This window comes from Anomalospiza imberbis, chromosome 7 (assembly GCF_031753505.1).
Source record: "Anomalospiza imberbis isolate Cuckoo-Finch-1a 21T00152 chromosome 7, ASM3175350v1, whole genome shotgun sequence".
Classification (NCBI taxonomy): Eukaryota; Metazoa; Chordata; class Aves; order Passeriformes; family Viduidae; genus Anomalospiza; species Anomalospiza imberbis.
In genome coordinates, this window is record NC_089687.1 from 490359 (window position 1) to 506479 (window position 16121).

At 50.7% G+C, this 16121-nt stretch overlaps 1 protein-coding gene across 1 annotated transcript in view; it reads left to right on the forward strand.

Moving 5' to 3' along the window:
• ACVR1 (activin A receptor type 1) overlaps positions 1-16121 on the forward strand; it is a 46673-nt gene that overhangs the window by 12432 nt on the left and 18120 nt on the right. The gene's annotated exons all lie outside the window — the stretch shown is intronic.

Genomic DNA, 16121 nt, shown 5'->3' on the forward strand with positions numbered 1-16121 from the left:
TCTGTAGCTGTTTTTTTCCTGGTAGTAGTCCAAAGAAAGTTCCATCCCAAGTACATCCCTGCTCAAGTGGAGTGAAATACTCCGAGTAGTGCTGAAGTCAGTCAGTGTGGTGCTCCTTGCTGGGAGCAGCTTGTGCAGCCTGGCTGCATTTTTGGGTGGCCAAGGGGCTGCTTTCTCCCAGGGAGCCGTGCAGACCTGCAGAGAGCTTTGGCTTGTCCAGCCCTCCCTAGAATTGCTAGTTTGGCAACTCTGCCCCTGGGAGGTTTACCACAGAATTATTTTGAAGCTGTTTGATTCCTTTGTAGCCCTGCTGTGGGAACTCAGTATTTTTGGGGGTTTTTTGTGGCTTGTTCTGCCCGCTCCAAGCTGGTGCTGCTGGTACTTCTGTCATGGTGCAGTGACATCTCAGGCCTTTGCATGGGTGACAGCAGAGCTGTTCAAACGTCTCCTGCCCTCTCCTCCTCACCTGGTGGCAGGTGAGCTGAGGCTGTGCTGTTTGGTCAAATACAGACCATGGAGCAGAGCCTCTGCTTGGAATTTGTGTTCCCAGCAGTTTGCAGACAAGACCTGCCTTGTGCTCCAGGCTTACCTGTGGTGCTGAGAGGAGCCTGTCTGCCTCTGGGTGTATGGAGGTGGGACAGTGGCAGGACTCCAGAGCATGGGAACAGAGCACTGAGTGATGCAGGGACATGTGGGGTTTATTGCTGCTGGAGGAGGTAATGTACAGTTGCAGGTCCAAAAATAGGTGTCTCTGAGCAGCTGCGGGTGAGGAGCCATCTCTTAGCAGAATTCTTAGCTAAAGCTCAGGTGTTAGTGGTAGGGTTTCTTGCAGTAGTGTGTTTGTGTCAGTAGGTCAGTGTTGACTCGTGTCCAGCAACCCTTGTCTTCCCCAAATGATCACTTTGGGGAGCTTGGAGTGAGTGGAAATGGTCATGGTGTTAAGAATGGGAACAGAAAGGGAGACGAGATCAAAGTGCTTTTCTTGGTTACGTAGTTCAGTGGTGTAACTTGTGTAGGTAGATACAGTTCAGTTTCCTGCATGGTCATGAAATGGGTATTGGGAGAATGCTGCTGCAGTGCTCTTGGGATTCAGAGAAGGGCTAGGCAGAGCAGATTTTGACTGCGTAAGTGTTTCTTCCTGAGAAACAAACCCAATTACCTTTGCTGTGGGAAGCCATGAGGAATATTAGATGATCTGTCCTGAAAATGGCAAGAGGGACACGTGGGAAGTCCTTGCCATCAGACCTCCGTGGGACACGTCAGCCCAAAGCTCTGGTACAAAGGAACTCAGTCTCATCCATGTTTGTGGTGAATGTTCCCAAAGGGCTGTGCGCATCAGTAGGGGTGACTTCTGTTTTTACTAGCTCATACTGTCAAGTGAGTTTGTATTAATCAGTCAGTTCTGGGGGTTTTGGAGATGATTTAGTAATTTTTTTTTCCAGCCTACTGTCAGAAAAATAATGTATTAAAAGCATCAGCAATTTGTTTATTCTGCTCAGATCTGCTTGTTTGCTGGCAGTGCCCAGCTTCCTTTGGAGTGCCTGGCTACTGCAGGGCAGGCTGGGGACCCAGGGGGACAGTGGCTGGGCGGGCCAAGTGTCATTGCTGCAGGGTACTATTGCTGTGAGTTAATCCTGCTTTTCAGAGGGGAAATGGCTAATAAGTGAGTAGGTGCCTTGTGAACAAGCAACAGCTGGGTGCAAAGCAAAAATCTGCTAAAACATGACTAATTTCTGAGTGTTGCATAGAGTTTCTGTCTGTATTCAGCAGCAAATTACCATTTTGAGCTTATGCTGCTGTTGCTTCACTGGAGTGGGCATGAGCTGTGTGTTTAAACGGATGGTCATTGCTATGAGACTGTCAAAGCATTGGTACAATGTGAGGTTGGCTCTCTGTCCTTCCACTTGCAACACGGCGGATTCCATTCAACGAGAACTATTTTAATTGGGTTCTGCTCCATGTTATGTTAAAACTCTGATGCTAGGCACAGAAACCCGTGACACTTGTTTTGTTTGTACCTGAAAACATACACTTCATTCTGCTTTGGCCATTCAGATTGGTTTTACGTGATTGGCAGCAGCATGGCAGCTTCCTGCAGCCTGGGACCAGCCGTGGGGTAACTGGTCTGCAGGGGCTGGGAAATGAGAATTCCTGCTCCGAGAGCGTTCGTTGCTTAGCAGGCACAGCGTGGCCTTGGGGAAGGGCTGTCTCCCAGCACCTCGGCTGGCCTTGGCTGCCAGGGAGGAGGGTGGGACAGCGGAGCTGGGCCACTCTGGAGAACCTCTCGGCCACCACCGCCTGGCCCTGCTGTCCCCGGGCGCCGAGCTGGGCTGGGGGCAGCTGTGGGACAGGCCGGGAGTGCTGGCCTTGGGGCAGAGCAGAGCTTGGGTGGTGAGCCTGGCGTGTGGAGTGCAGTGGGATGGCTGGTTAGAAAATAACCAGTAGTCATGACTTCTGTTAATTAACTACTAAGAGTTAAATAAATGTTGTTGGGAAAACTAGTCTGTGTTTATTTGGCACGTCTCTCTCCAGCCGAGGCTGGTGCTAGTTGGTACACGCTCCACTGCTGAGCCTGTCTGTAGCGTGGTTTTATGTTTTCCATCTGTATTGATTTTCATGATTCATTGACCATGATCTAAGCAAAAAGCACACTTAAATGACACTGGAGACAGCTGTCTGTTAAAGTAGGACCTTTATGTAGTCTGAACTGGCGCCAGGTTTTTCTTCCATTACTTTATCAAGTAACACACACAAGTAATATTCTTTGTTTAATTTCCTTTTCTAGGTCACTGGTATGTCACCTCTCTTTTGTGCAAGGAGCAGATGGTAAATTCCTACTCTAAACTTTCCTATCGGTTTTGCTCCTGTTATTTTTCTGATAATCATTTGAGGTTATTCTGAAAGGGAAGGGGCCTTACATTGTGTTTGGGAGCCTCTATGAAGGAATCAGTTCTTCTCCCTGTGGAGCTGTTTGGAGGGTACGTGTGGAAGTTCAGATAAAAGCAGAAATGTATAAAGCTTGGGAAGTGATGTCTAGCTTTTTCCAGTTATAATCTGTCTCTCTTTGTATGGCAGGCTGAAGTTCCAGATGTTGTTTTGGCTTGGAGATAGTGGATAGGGGAAAAATAAGCATTCTAATGTTAACAGAGTCAGCCTGTCTGGATCTGAGGTGACAGGAAAAGGGAGAGATAAAACCTTCATTAATGGTGTATGCAGTGCTGGAGAGCCGGGGCGGCTGTCCCTGGAAAGCAGTCCCGGGCTGGCAGTGCCCGGTGCCAGCTGTGGGGGCTGGCAGCTGCCGGCCTGGGGCCACCGCTGTGACACTGAGCACTGACTCCCGCGGGAGCAGTGGGCTTGCTTCGGCTGTGCACCCCCTTTTCCTGTTAGGAGTTAATTCTTACTCCTCTTGGCATGCTGCTTGCCCTCAGCAGCTGCCTCTGGGTTTTGGGGGGTGCAGAGCTGAGGTGAAGGGCTGTCGGTCAAACAAGCTTTTGGGGTCGGGTGGCTCTATGGCACTTACCCACACTGGGCCTCTGTCTTGGAGCACCAGTGGGTTTTTTGAAGCTTGTCCCTGCCACGAGCTCCATTTATTGTGAGTTGCAGAGTGATTTGGGCAAGTGTATGCTGGATTTCTTCTGGAGGAGAGTAAGCTGCAAGCTCTGGTCCTGGTATGGCAAATGTGCTCTGTCCTGAAACGTGGGCGTCAAGTTCTCAGCCTCCTCTGGGCAGCTTGGAGCCATATGTGGTAGCACCTTCCAGTGAGGGGACCCAGGTGAATCCACTCTGAAGTAAGAGTGCTGAAATGCATGTTAGGAGTACATGTGGTGGCCAGAAAAGGGATTTCCTGGATTAGTCCATAGGTTATATGTGTAATAGTCTAGCCCTTTTTTGTGTTATATTAAATGCATAAATATACTGGGTCCTGTGTCTCTTTCATACCTGTTCATCCTGTCAGGCTTATTTCTAAAATGTATGAGCAGATTATTTTTAATTAATCGCTGAAGTTCTGCTGACTTTCTCCTTAATCTTTCCTTTTTTCCCTCTTTCATTACTGAGTCTAGGCAGTAACAGTTTCTGGTCAGTGGCTCATCCCCACGCCTGTCTTTCCCACCATGGCTTAGAGTCCTTTGGGGCTTTCTGGCCCCAGAGAGCAGTTCTGGTGAGAAAGCTCACTTCACTTGCCTTAATGCTGTAAAGCTAAAAGGGAATAGTGCTGACACTGACTCATCTGAGGGACAGAGGAGCTGAGCTGCTGCAGTCCTTCTGCCATATGAAGTCTTGGTTGTTTGCTGCTTAGAGCTGGCATGAACTTGTCCTCATCGGTTCGTGTAAGTTATTGGAACGAGGGTCTGGGAGCGAGGGAAGGGAGCTGCTGTGTGTTGGTGTAGCAGAGTAAGGGGTCCTTGGAATGCGTCCACTGTTGGCCAGCTGGACATGTGTGCCAGCATAGGCCAGGATTGGAATGGTTTAACCCTTTTTGGCCTTGTTTTTGTCTGACATCTCAGAAATACCATCCTTAGAAATCCCATTGGACTGGGATGTGCAAGACATGTCAGAATAAAGGGACTGTTGCATGTTGGTGGAGGAAGATGCAGAAGGGCAATCTGGGTGTGGGAGACTGCTGCTGCCTACCTTTGTGCTGCTCACATTCCTCACTTGGGCCCGCAGGCAGCAGTGGGGTGTCTTGCTCATGTGGTTCATGACTCAAGCCAAGCCCAGATGTTTTCATGCCTGGTCTGGCCTATTTTCTGAGAATAATTTTGGATGCCTCAGTCCATTTTATTGTGGTTTTCTTAATGTCTAGTCCAGCTGAAGTTCAGATGATTCCTGGCCTAACTGAATGCTCACAGGCAGACATGGCAGCTTCTGCTTTCTCTCTGCAGCTGCGTTCCTGCTAACTTCAGAGCACTCGCAATTAGAGCTGCGCTGGTGCGAACCCGGGGTAGAGTTTTGATGCTGCTTTTTGCTTTTTGAGTGGAAAGCTTTAGAGTATGAAACCCAGAAGAGTCTGTCTTGTGGCCAGAAGATGAGTTAAAATGCTGAAGGTTTCTGTGGAGTCAGATCTGGCCTTCTTGACCAACCTGGCTTTCCATTTCCACTGAGCAGTGAGTAGTAGGGACATGGAAACCTTTTAGTACTGACTGATGGTCCTTTCCTTCAGTATTATCTGGCTGACAGGTTGATGACAGGTACTATCCAAAATTTATTTCTTCATGCCTTTGACAGTGCTTTAGTGCTTTCTGACCCTTTGTAGGAACAGTTTGTATAGCAGGTTATTTGTGGGAAGTACATTCACTCCTTTAACTTGAATTTTCCTTTTGAGGAAAATGGCTTGATGTTGTTTGAAAAAGAGTGGAATGGTGACCTGCTCTGTGTGAGCAAGTGCTGCCTTGTGTCCTATTCAGAATGATCCCTTTGTCCATCACAGCCCATGAGTGAGGAGCGCTGTTGGCCCAAAGCATATTTGGGTGCTTACTGTGTTCAGAGCAGGTGGTGAAGGTGGTCTTTGACTCACTGTCCTCAGTGTGTTACATTCCCAGTCAAGGCTGGGTGTTCTGTGCCGCGATGTTGGACCTTGGAAATAGCCACTGGATATGTGCCACAAGCTCCCGGGAATCGTGAGTGTGGCCTTGTTCCCAGCTGCTGATAGGTGTGGCGCTCTCGGGCAGTCTGTGCAGAGCTCCAAAGCCAGACTGGTCCCGAAGGAGAGCTCTAGCTTTCATTGAGCTTCACATCTGCAGCTGAGTGTGTGTGAGGTCAGCATGGGAATTCAGCTGTTAAATAGGGATGAGACTGGCTGCTTTTGGCTTCTGCAGCAGCAATTAAACCAAAAGTCTGTATGAATCCGTGGAATGGTTTTCTGAAGATCTGCAAGTACAGTCGGGTTTGTCAAGGCCATGTGAGATGCATGAGTTTGACAGCATACAGCTAAATAGGTGGAAAGGGAATACTTGAAACAGCTCTGGAAAGAAGTGTCAGAACTGTGTATAATTGGGGTACATTTGGTGTTTGGAGAGGTGACCAGGTGTCTGATGATTGGCCTGAGGGGTGCATAGCAGGCAGTGATGGACATCAGCTGGGACAGTGATGGGGAGCTCCTCTACCAGGAGGATCACAAGGGTTTGCCTGAGAGGTCAAAGTAGACACAGCTGTAACAGCAGCTGAGGAGTGCCAGGACAAAGTGATTTGTAAAGTTCTTGAGCTGTTTTAGCACGCAGGCCTGAATGTTAGGTGGATCAGTGTCCCAGGTGAGACTGCCACAGGTAAGATATGAACAGAACAGAAACCTGTGGTGGAGGCTGTGGTACCTTACACAGCCTCAGGTGAGAAAGGGGGACAGCTTGTAGGATGCTTTGAGGGAGAGGATCATGGTCAAGGCAGAGAACAGGGTAAAGCTGTGAACTGCAGCACTGAGGTTAATGTTGGTGTGGGAAGAACAGAAATAGCACTGGAAGGTTCAAGGATGGAGAAAAGCCTGAGCTGGTCTTCACCTTACTGTCTTCTGCAAGTCAGCTTTGGGTTGCGTTCCCCTTAACGGTGAGGGACCCTCACTGTTGTGCCTGGATTTCCTGGGGCTCTGTACACCCCTGCTGCTGGGTGTCCCATCTGCACAGGTGGGAGACGGGAGGCTGAGGAGCACCAGGGCCGGAACAGGACCTGCTTTGTTTGTGTCTTGGATTTAAGAACAGAATAATGTGGCTCTGGCCTGTCCAAACAGGCAAGACCAAACTGTAGAACAGTACTGCTAAAATTCTGGGGTGGTCTAGTATAATCTCTGAAGATTTGACTTTCTTGTGCGGCAGGGTGTTTCCTTCTTCTTGGGATTGCTGATTGCATTCAGTTTTCTGGACTCCAGAGTAATAGTTAATGGAATGCTCTGCTGAGAGGAAATGCTGTTTCATGACATGTGCCTATGGAGTGTCAGGAACTGGTGTTCTCTATAAATGTTGGTTCATTTTCTTTGGCTGGCTGAGGCTAGCAGCAGTTAAGCTGTAAGTGGGGTGCAGAATGAACACCTGACTTTTCCATGTCCCTTAACCTTTCCGACTTTGTAGCAGCCCATCACTCCTGAAGAATGCCGCTCCAATGCCAGTTTAATCCCTCAGCAGTGAGCCGGGGGAGGTGTGAACCCAGGCTCTCCTGTCTCTCCTCAGTGCCCCTGCCATGGTACTGTGTTCCTCTGCACCTCCCTGCCCCTGCCCTGCTCAGGTTTATAGATTTATAGATATACACAAATAAAAATACATATATATTTATAATATTTCCAGCTTTGATGGTTCTGTGTTAACTAGTGGCTGTGTTGCTGAGTCATGCTGCCATTGTGTTATTCTGACAATGCAATGAAATGGATTAAAAAAAACAAAGTTTTGACCAGTTTTTATTAAAATACTCCAAACTGCACTCAGGGTACCGTGCTTAGGCTAAAGGGCAGAAGTAGAATGTTCTCATGGTGATGACCCTGTGAATATAACTCTGGAGGTTGAGGTTTACCCAGGGTGAATCTGTGAAATCTCGCTGGGATTACTGATGTGCAAATGAGGGTCCTCACTGGAGTGAAATACCAGCACAGCTGAGGGGTCACCTGGAGGGTGCCGTGGCCGAGGGAGCGCCTCCACCTCGCTCAGAGTTTGGCTTTGAGTGATCTGGCCTGATAACGTCGGGGACTTCGAATAAAAAGCATTTGCACCTCTCTAGGTCCCTGCATGTGTGAAAACACACCGAGACTGTAGGGAGATGCTGCTTAATTAATGCATTTGTAGGAACTAGACGATGTTGTTATCTTGCAGCAGGGTGTGCCCCAGTGAATGATGATCTCTAAAAGCTGTGCACATCATCAGACACAGGCTTCTCTGCAACCCAGAATAAAGAAATGAGTATTTAAAATTTCTGTAAAGAAAAACTGAGAAAACCAGGCAAAAAACCCAGCTGCTTTTTTTTTTTTTTTTTTTTTTTTTTTTTAAGGAAAAAATAGTACTTTTGTTGGTGATAACCAAGCCAAAGATTTGTTTTTGGAAATGTTTGCTTTGGTTGGCTGGAGGGTTCTGCAGAAACTCTGACCAGGCGAGCTATGTAATATTTAACTAGTTACTAAAAAGCATTTGAAAATGATTAGCAGTCAGTGAGCTCCTTTAGGCTGCGAGTTCAGCTGTCTCGGTTCCTGGCCGAGGTTGTGGCGCAGCGCTGGGCAGAGCAGTGTGGGTTTGGAGAGCAGGGGGGATGCAGCGCTGGGTTCGCCCTGCGGGGTGCTGCCTTTGGCGCTGCGGCTGCTCGGGGGCGGCACAGCCGTGTCCTGCTGGTGCTGGCTGTGCACCCGGGAGTGGGGCTGAGTGCTGTGCCCGTCCTCGTGTTCCCTGCCCGGACAGGCCGGGATACAGCAGGAGCAGTGTGTGATGGGCAGTCCTGGAACGCCTGGAGTTGGTTCCTGCCTGAGCTCCTTCATCACACATGGCACAGGTAACGTCTGGAATAGACACACTATCGCTGGCTGCAGGAAAGCAGGCCAAGGCTCGGAGAGGTAGGCTTTGAGTAAGTTGAAAATTAGTCACTGTTACTGGGTGCATTTTGAGTTTGTGTGGCTGTTTTAATCTTTTTTACCTAAACAATTCAGAAACAACTTTTACAGGCAATTCCCGATAATCTCTCAGTTGAAAATGTTTGTGTTTTGGGACTTACTCACAGCTGCTGGACAAATGCAGGTGTTCTATTTGGACAGAGTTTGTATCTTCATTGGCAGTTTTGTATTGAGTTGTGAGAGCATACTGTCTTTGGAGAGAGAACCATTCCAGGGGGAAAAGTGTGGCGGTCTGGCAGCAGGATGTGCAGGGGTGCTCTCTGCCTCTTACACCCAAGGCCTCAGCGCAGATGAAGTCACCAGACAATGGGGATTTTCCTCACTTTGTGGGTATCTGGAGTGGCCTTGGCAGAGTGGTATTCAAAGTTGTCTGTGGCTGTGACTTGTCTAGCAGAAAGTGTCTGAGGAGCTTTGCAGCTGTGCAATGGAGCCTTTCCCCTGGTAGTTACAGAATGCTCCTCTGCTAGGAGCTGTCTGTGTGCCATGTAAGAATACCTGTACCAGGAAACGTGTGTAGCATAATAAAATAACGCCTTTGTTTCTATGTGAAATGTGAGAGAAGCCGCAGCAATTGGTGTGTATCTAAGTGTCTTGAGCAGATACCTGTGCGGTGCCTCGGGCCGGTTCGTGTGAGGTGAAACCTGAACCTGAGCGTTCCCCGAGCGGCTCAGGGTCTGCACACCCCCACGTGTTCGTTGTGTGCTGCTGCTGTGCACACGTGGAATTGCACACCTCGCTGAGCAGGTGCTCCCAGGGTGGCGCGGTCAGGGAGCCACAGCCAGTGACCTCGTGGCTGAGGGCTTTGAAGCGACATTGCTGAGCTCGGGCTCTGCAGGGGAAGGCTGTTCCACAGGGCAATGCTAATCCTTGGTACTTGCCTCCTGGTGGGTGTAATTACCCTGCAAGGCAACAAATGCGGAAAGATACACAAAATGGAAAGGTACACGTGTCTTCAAAGCACTGGGAAGTTGCAGGTCAATTTAAAAGTGTCTGTGCTTGCTTCATTGTTTGAGTAAGCCGTCTGTCAGTGGGTTGCCTAAGACCCCTGTACTGATGCAATACCGGTACACAGCCAGAGCTTTTACACTGGGGCAAGTGCCTTCTGCCTTCAGCCACAGGGAGGTTCTGCTGCCCACGTGGAATCACTGAATGCTTTGTGTTGGAAAAGCCCTCTGAGGTCATGAAGTCAAATCATTCTTCCAGCTGTGCCAAGGCCACCATTAACCCAATGTGCCACATCTGCACAACTTCTAAATCCCTTCAGGGATGAGGACTCCACCGCTGCCCTGGACAGTGCCAGGCAGCCTGTGCCAAGGCTGGACAACCCTTTCCCTGAAGGAATTTTCCCCAGTATGCAACCTGAACCTCCCCTGGTACAGCTTGATGCTGTTTTCTCTTGTCCTGTCCCTGTTCCCTGGCAGCAGCCTGTTTTTATTTTTATATGACACTCAACTTTGCTAGCTTTTCATTTTCTTACAAGAACCAAGGGAACTCTTTGTGAATGTGTCAGAGTTACAGACTGGGAAAAACTTAGAGGACACTTTACACTGTGTAGTTGCCTTTTGTGTAGTGCTTTCATTCTTACTCAGCAGTGCTGTGATTTTGCTTTGTACACGACTACAGAAGAACCAGTATCCCATCCTTCACTCTTTCTGTGTTTGTGGTCACTCGAATCTGAGACATTTGGTCTTTGTGGGTGGCCTTTTGACACATTTTTGGAGCTGTGAAGTGTGGATGTGTACCTTGTGCATTTGCAGGTGGGTACCAAATGGAGTTGGTGGCTGGCTTCCATCTTCTGAATTCTGGCAACCAAGTTTAGACCATAAAAAAGGACTGCCCAAGGTTGACTGCCCGAGGAATGCCTTTGTGGGGCTGCTCGGGGGTTGCACCTCCTTGTGTGAGATTCAATTAAAGAGCAAGATGTGAATTATTGCCTTTAAATGCACATTTCTCCTTCTGAAGACGCAGCTGTGGATGAATTCAGCTCGTGTGTGGCTGTTGTGGACGGTACAAGTGTGATCCAGTATTATGGATGTTTTCTTTTGATAGGAATCTGGTGAGGTACATGCAAAATATGTACAGCCCTTGGGCTCTTGGCAGGGGGCCACTGGGACTGTCAGCGATATCTGGGTGCTTCTGATCTCATCTGGAAAGTCTGAGCTGCTCTCATGTTCATGTTCCCATGTCTGTGTCATATGGAGATGAAATGCAGCCTGAAGTTCCTGCACTAATGGGCTCACTCTGTCTGCTGTGGTCTGTGCTCAGTGCTGGCTCTGGGGACTAAAGGCCACTTCCCAACAGCTGGTGCCTGCAGGGGTCCTTGTTTGTCTGAACTGGTTCTTCTCTCCCCTCTGGCTTCTTGCAGCTGCTGTCCCAACAGTCCCAGTACAGAACTTCACCCCACATTCACATTGCTGTAAGGCTGTACAGGAATGATTTGGCAGGACACAGTTTTCTTAGGAAGAGAGGAAAGAGCAATATTAGCTGTGAAAGTGGAGCAAGCGTTGGGGTTTCAGGGTGGATTTTGCAGTGTTGGGACTTTATGACTACGAAGCATAAGGGTTCTATAGAGTCGTGTTACCTGAACCAGTTGTGTGTCTCTGTGCTATGTTGGGTGTCTTCACCAAGTCTCTGATCTGCCTTGTGCTTGGCTTATTGTTCATTTGGGCTTCCAAAGCCAGTTTAAAGGACTTCACAGAATCCAAAGCTGGCCTTGGAGCAGATGCTGGCCTGCCCAGCAACCAGGGTCCCTTCCTTGTCTGCACTGCATTGTAGGTTTGTTTGGAAATCTGGGAGCTGCCACTTTGAAAGAGACTTTTCCATCAATAGCAAGTTCTGGTTTTCCAGTGATAATGTACTTTTGCAGGAGGGGGTTAAACCCAAATGATCCACATTTCCCTGTATGTGGCTGAGGCTCAGACACAGTGTCCTGCCTCCAGCTCTGCCCTGTGGTGTCCAGTACTGCTGCATCTGGAGTATGGCATGGGATGCTGGGATCCCTGCCTCCCTCTGTGTTTCTGGGGCGTGGCACAGGGCACTGGTGTCCCTGGGATCCCTGCATCCCTGTGTTTATAGGGTGTGGCACAGGGCACCGGTGTCCCTGGGATCCCTGCATCCCTCTGTGTTTCTGGGGGGTGGCACAGGGCACCGGTGTCCCTGGGACCCCTGCATCCCTCTGTGTTTCTGGGGCGTGGCACAGGGCACTGGGATCCCTCGGATCCCTGCCTCCGTGGGTATGGGGCGTGGCCCAGGGCACTGGTGTCCCTGGGATCCCTGCATCCCTCTGTGTTTATAGGGCGTGGCACAGGGCACCGGTGTCCCTGCATCCCTCTGTGTTTATAGGGCGTGGCACAGGGCACCGGTGTCCCTGCATCCCTGCATCCCTCTGTGTTTATGGGGCATGGCACAGGGCACCGGTGTCCCTGGGACCCCTGCATCCCTCTGTGTTTATGGGGCATGGCACAGGGCACCGGTGTCCCTGGGACCCCTGCATCCCTCTGTGTTTATAGGGCGTGGCACAGGGCACCGGGGTCCCTGGGATCCCTGCATCCCTCTGTGTTTATAGGGCGTGGCACAGGGCACCGGTGTCCCTGCATCCCTGCATCCCTCTGTGTTTATGGGGCATGGCACAGGGCACCGGTGTCCCTGCATCCCTGCATCCCTCTGTGTTTATAGGGCGTGGCACAGGGCACCGGTGTCCCTGCATCCCTGCATCCCTCTGTGTTTATGGGGCATGGCACAGGGCACCGGTGTCCCTGGGACCCCTGCATCCCTCTGTGTTTATAGGGCGTGGCACAGGGCACCGGGTTCCCTGCATCCCTCTGTGTTTATGGGGCGTGGCACAGGGCACCAGTGTCCCTGGGATCCCTGCATCCCTCTGTGTTTCTGTGGCGTGGCCCAGGGCACCGGTGTCCCTGCATCCCTGCATCCCTCTGTGTTTATCGGGCGTGGCACAGGGCACCGGTGTCCCTGCATCCCTGCATACCTCTGTGTTTATAGGGCGTGGCACAGGGCACCGGTGTCCCTGCATCCCTGCATCCCTCTGTGTTTATAGGGCGTGGCACAGGGCACCGGTGTCCCTGCATCCCTGCATCCCTCTGTGTTTATAGGGCGTGGCACAGGGCACCGGTGTCCCTGCATCCCTGCATCCCTCTGTGTTTATAGGGCGTGGCACAGGGCACCGGGGTCCCTGGGATCCCTGCATCCCTCTGTGTTTATAGGGCGTGGCACAGGGCACCGGGGTCCCTGCATCCCTGCATCCCTCTGTGTTTATAGGGCGTGGCACAGGGCACCGGTATCCCTGCATCCCTCTGTGTTTATAGGGCGTGGCACAGGGCACCGGGGTCCCTGCATCCCTGCATCCCTCTGTGTTTATAGGGCGTGGCACAGGGCACCGGGGTCCCTGGGATCCCTGCATCCCTCTGTGTTTATAGGGCGTGGCACAGGGCACCGGGGTCCCTGCATCCCTGCATCCCTCTGTGTTTCTGTGGCGTGGCCCAGGGCACCGGGGTCCCTGCATCCCTCTGTGTTTCTGGGGCGTGGCACAGGGCGCTGGTGTCCCTGCATCCCTGCATCCCTCTGTGTTTCTGTGGCGTGGCACAGGGCACCGGGGTCCCTGCATCCCTGTGTGCAGTGTGTCAGGCAGCGCTGGCACCTCCACTCGTGTGTGCGGGGCACGCCACGGAGCGCCGGGATCGCTGGATCCCTGCATCCCGAGCGCTGGGATCCCTGCCCACGTTCCCAATGCCCTCTAGCGGCTCTTGCCGCTGTGCTGCGGTTCCGTAGGGCACGGCCTGCAGCTCCAATCAAACGGCGGAAGGAAAATACCTTTTGCGTATTTTTGCTGGTTTCTTGTTAATTCCTCTTCATTTATCTGGGTTAAATCCCAACCCTTCCCTTGGGAAAAAAGTTCTTGTGAATTCAGGTACCATATCGTAACTGGATCTCTCGTGGATCTCTAAAGCCATAGCAATTTTCTGGGGGGTTTTATTAAAGAAGGTTTTGTTCCTTACATTAAAATGTGTATTTTCTTTCTCTCTGAACAAGCAGTAACTGGAAAGGATGTGCTTACTGGTGTCACTAGAACCAGACTTTGGTGTTTATGTATGTGCATGAATTGCTTTGAAAAAGTAATTTTTTTAAGCAGTGAGAACAACACCTTTGAACTCATGCTCTCAAATAATTTTTGAGGGAAAATCAGTGTTTTGTAAAGGTCAGAGTCTCCCTCCCAGCTCCTTCCCTCCTCCATTCTCCCTCTGCAGCGGAGCCGGTCGCGGTGGTGTGGCCGGGCCGTGCCGAGGGCTGTGAGCCCCTGCCCAAAGCCCGGAGTGCCCTGGGCTGCACAGATGTGGTGAGGACCCGGGGTGGGTGTGCTACAGGCTGCTGCAAGTGTGCACAGCTCTTCTCAGCACAGGCAGATGAGATATTCCTTGAGGCTTTTGGGAAAATGAATGGCTACAAGAATAGCTTCATAGAAGCAGGGTTTAAATTGAAGTATTGGGCTTTTATTCCTTGGGAGGACTATGCATGCATAAAATCTGTTAAAAGTCCAATATGGTTTGTTGTCCTCTTTGGGGGCATGGGTCTGATTTCCATCCTCATCCTCCCTCTGAGAAATACAGGGCAGGGGCTTATGTCTATGAATATACTTGTGTCTATTTGTTTCTTTGTTTTTGGGAACTCAAATTAACTGGTTAAAAGACACCATGCAGCTGGCAGAGTTTTCCTGGTGTTTGGACCGGTGTGTGCTTCCTGTGACTTCAGTCCTACGCTGTGCCCAGCTCCCGGTCCGAGTGCCCAGCCTTCTTTCCTGGCAGAGCAGAGCTGGGCTCCTGCAGGGCCCTGCTGCTCCCCCTCAGCCAGCTCTGCCAGGAGAGGGGCTGGAGCGGCCAAGGGGGGATGCCCTGCTGAGGGGGGTCGTGCCGTGGGGGTCTCGGGGCCGCCCCACGTGTGTCAGAGGTGGGACAGCTCCCACCAGTGCAAAACGACCCACGCTGGTTTTAACTGGGCCCAGGGCTGCAGCCCTGAGTTACCTGTGGAAGCGCTGGCTGTGCCCGAGGGCTGCCGGTGCTGCTGGCTAACCTCTGAAGCTGCCCAGCAGTGTGGAACTCAGGTTTTGTCTTTTTAAAGCACCTTTGCCTTGAGCTGGACGTCCCTGCTGTCTGAAGGGCTCTCCGGGGGGACCTGTCCCTGCCGGAATCCCCTGCAGCGCTCCCCCCGCTCCCATCCATGCAGCCCCTGGGAGGCTTTGGCTCTTTGAGCTGCCAGTGTGTGGAAAGCAGGAGGGCAGGTGCCAGGGGCCGCCTTGGTCTGGGCTTGCTGAGTGAGCAGGCACAGGGCCAGGGCTGCTCCAGGCTGTCGTGCCCAAGGCAGCACCTGGTCCAGGATCCTGACACCAGCCTGCCCTGGGAGCAGGGCTCCGAGCCTTTGAGCTGATCTGGAGCTCTGGGCCACTGCTGGCTCCTTGGGACAGCTCGCCTCTGCTTTAAGCCGCCTCTGTGGGTTGCTCCCTGTTCATGCTGTTTAACTTGGTCTGATCACGTTTCCAGCATGGTTGTTGAGGGTTTGATGCCAGCAGGGGTTACTGATGCCTTGGGGTGCACCAAGGACAAGTAGGGGAAGCTTCCTTGGGGAATGGCTCATTGGAAGGGAGAGTGTTGTTCTGGGAGGTGAACTGGTCAGCGCTGCCAGGGCCTTTAGGTGAAGGCGAAAACTGAATACTTGGGTCAGAAATTTATGATCATTTTAACTGATGATGAATCAATTACTGGAAATAAATACAGAAGTAATGGCTTGTCTTTCATCACTGAGCATTTAAGGAGTGCTAATGGTTTGAAAAGGCACAACAGAAGAGATCTGAGAGGAAAGAGGCAATATCAGATTTATTTTCAATTTTCATCTGCTTCACTTAGAATTAAATCTGAAAAATGAAGACAAATGCCTGCACATAAGGAACATTTTGTTCCATGTGGCTAGGCCAGAGAGTCTCTGCAGGAACCGACCAGCACAGGACAGACAAACCATTCCGAGTCACCAGCCCTAGCTGTTGGGTTAAATCCTAAGAAAGTGCAGAAAAGCTTCTTTTCAGAAGCCTTGTTTCACAGTAAAAAGTGGAGTAAAGAGTGGTCTGTTATTTTCTTGTAAAGACCAAGTATCGTGGCAAACACTGAAAATAGAAAGAAAAATCCAAATAGAAAGGCAAGCTCCTTTATTTCCTGTTTCAGAGGGAGCACGTGCCTCTGCTTTATGCAGGAATCAGCCAGGACTGTTGCGCAGGGTGTAAGTTACCTGTCTTCAGCAGCAGGGAAATGAACTGGGGCCATCAAAAGGAAAATCCTTGGAGAGGCAGCTTAAACTGGGAAATTGCTTTTCAGAGAGCAGCATTTTCCTTAAATACACCTCAATCTTTTTCTTGCCATCCAGCAATGGTTTTTGCTGGTTAATGGAAGTTATTCTGAGTTTTCTGGTGGAGATCTTTTCTGTTTCCCCTCAAAGGCTAGATAATACAGTTTTACAGACCACGGTCTCAGTTTAACAATAATTTAACTCT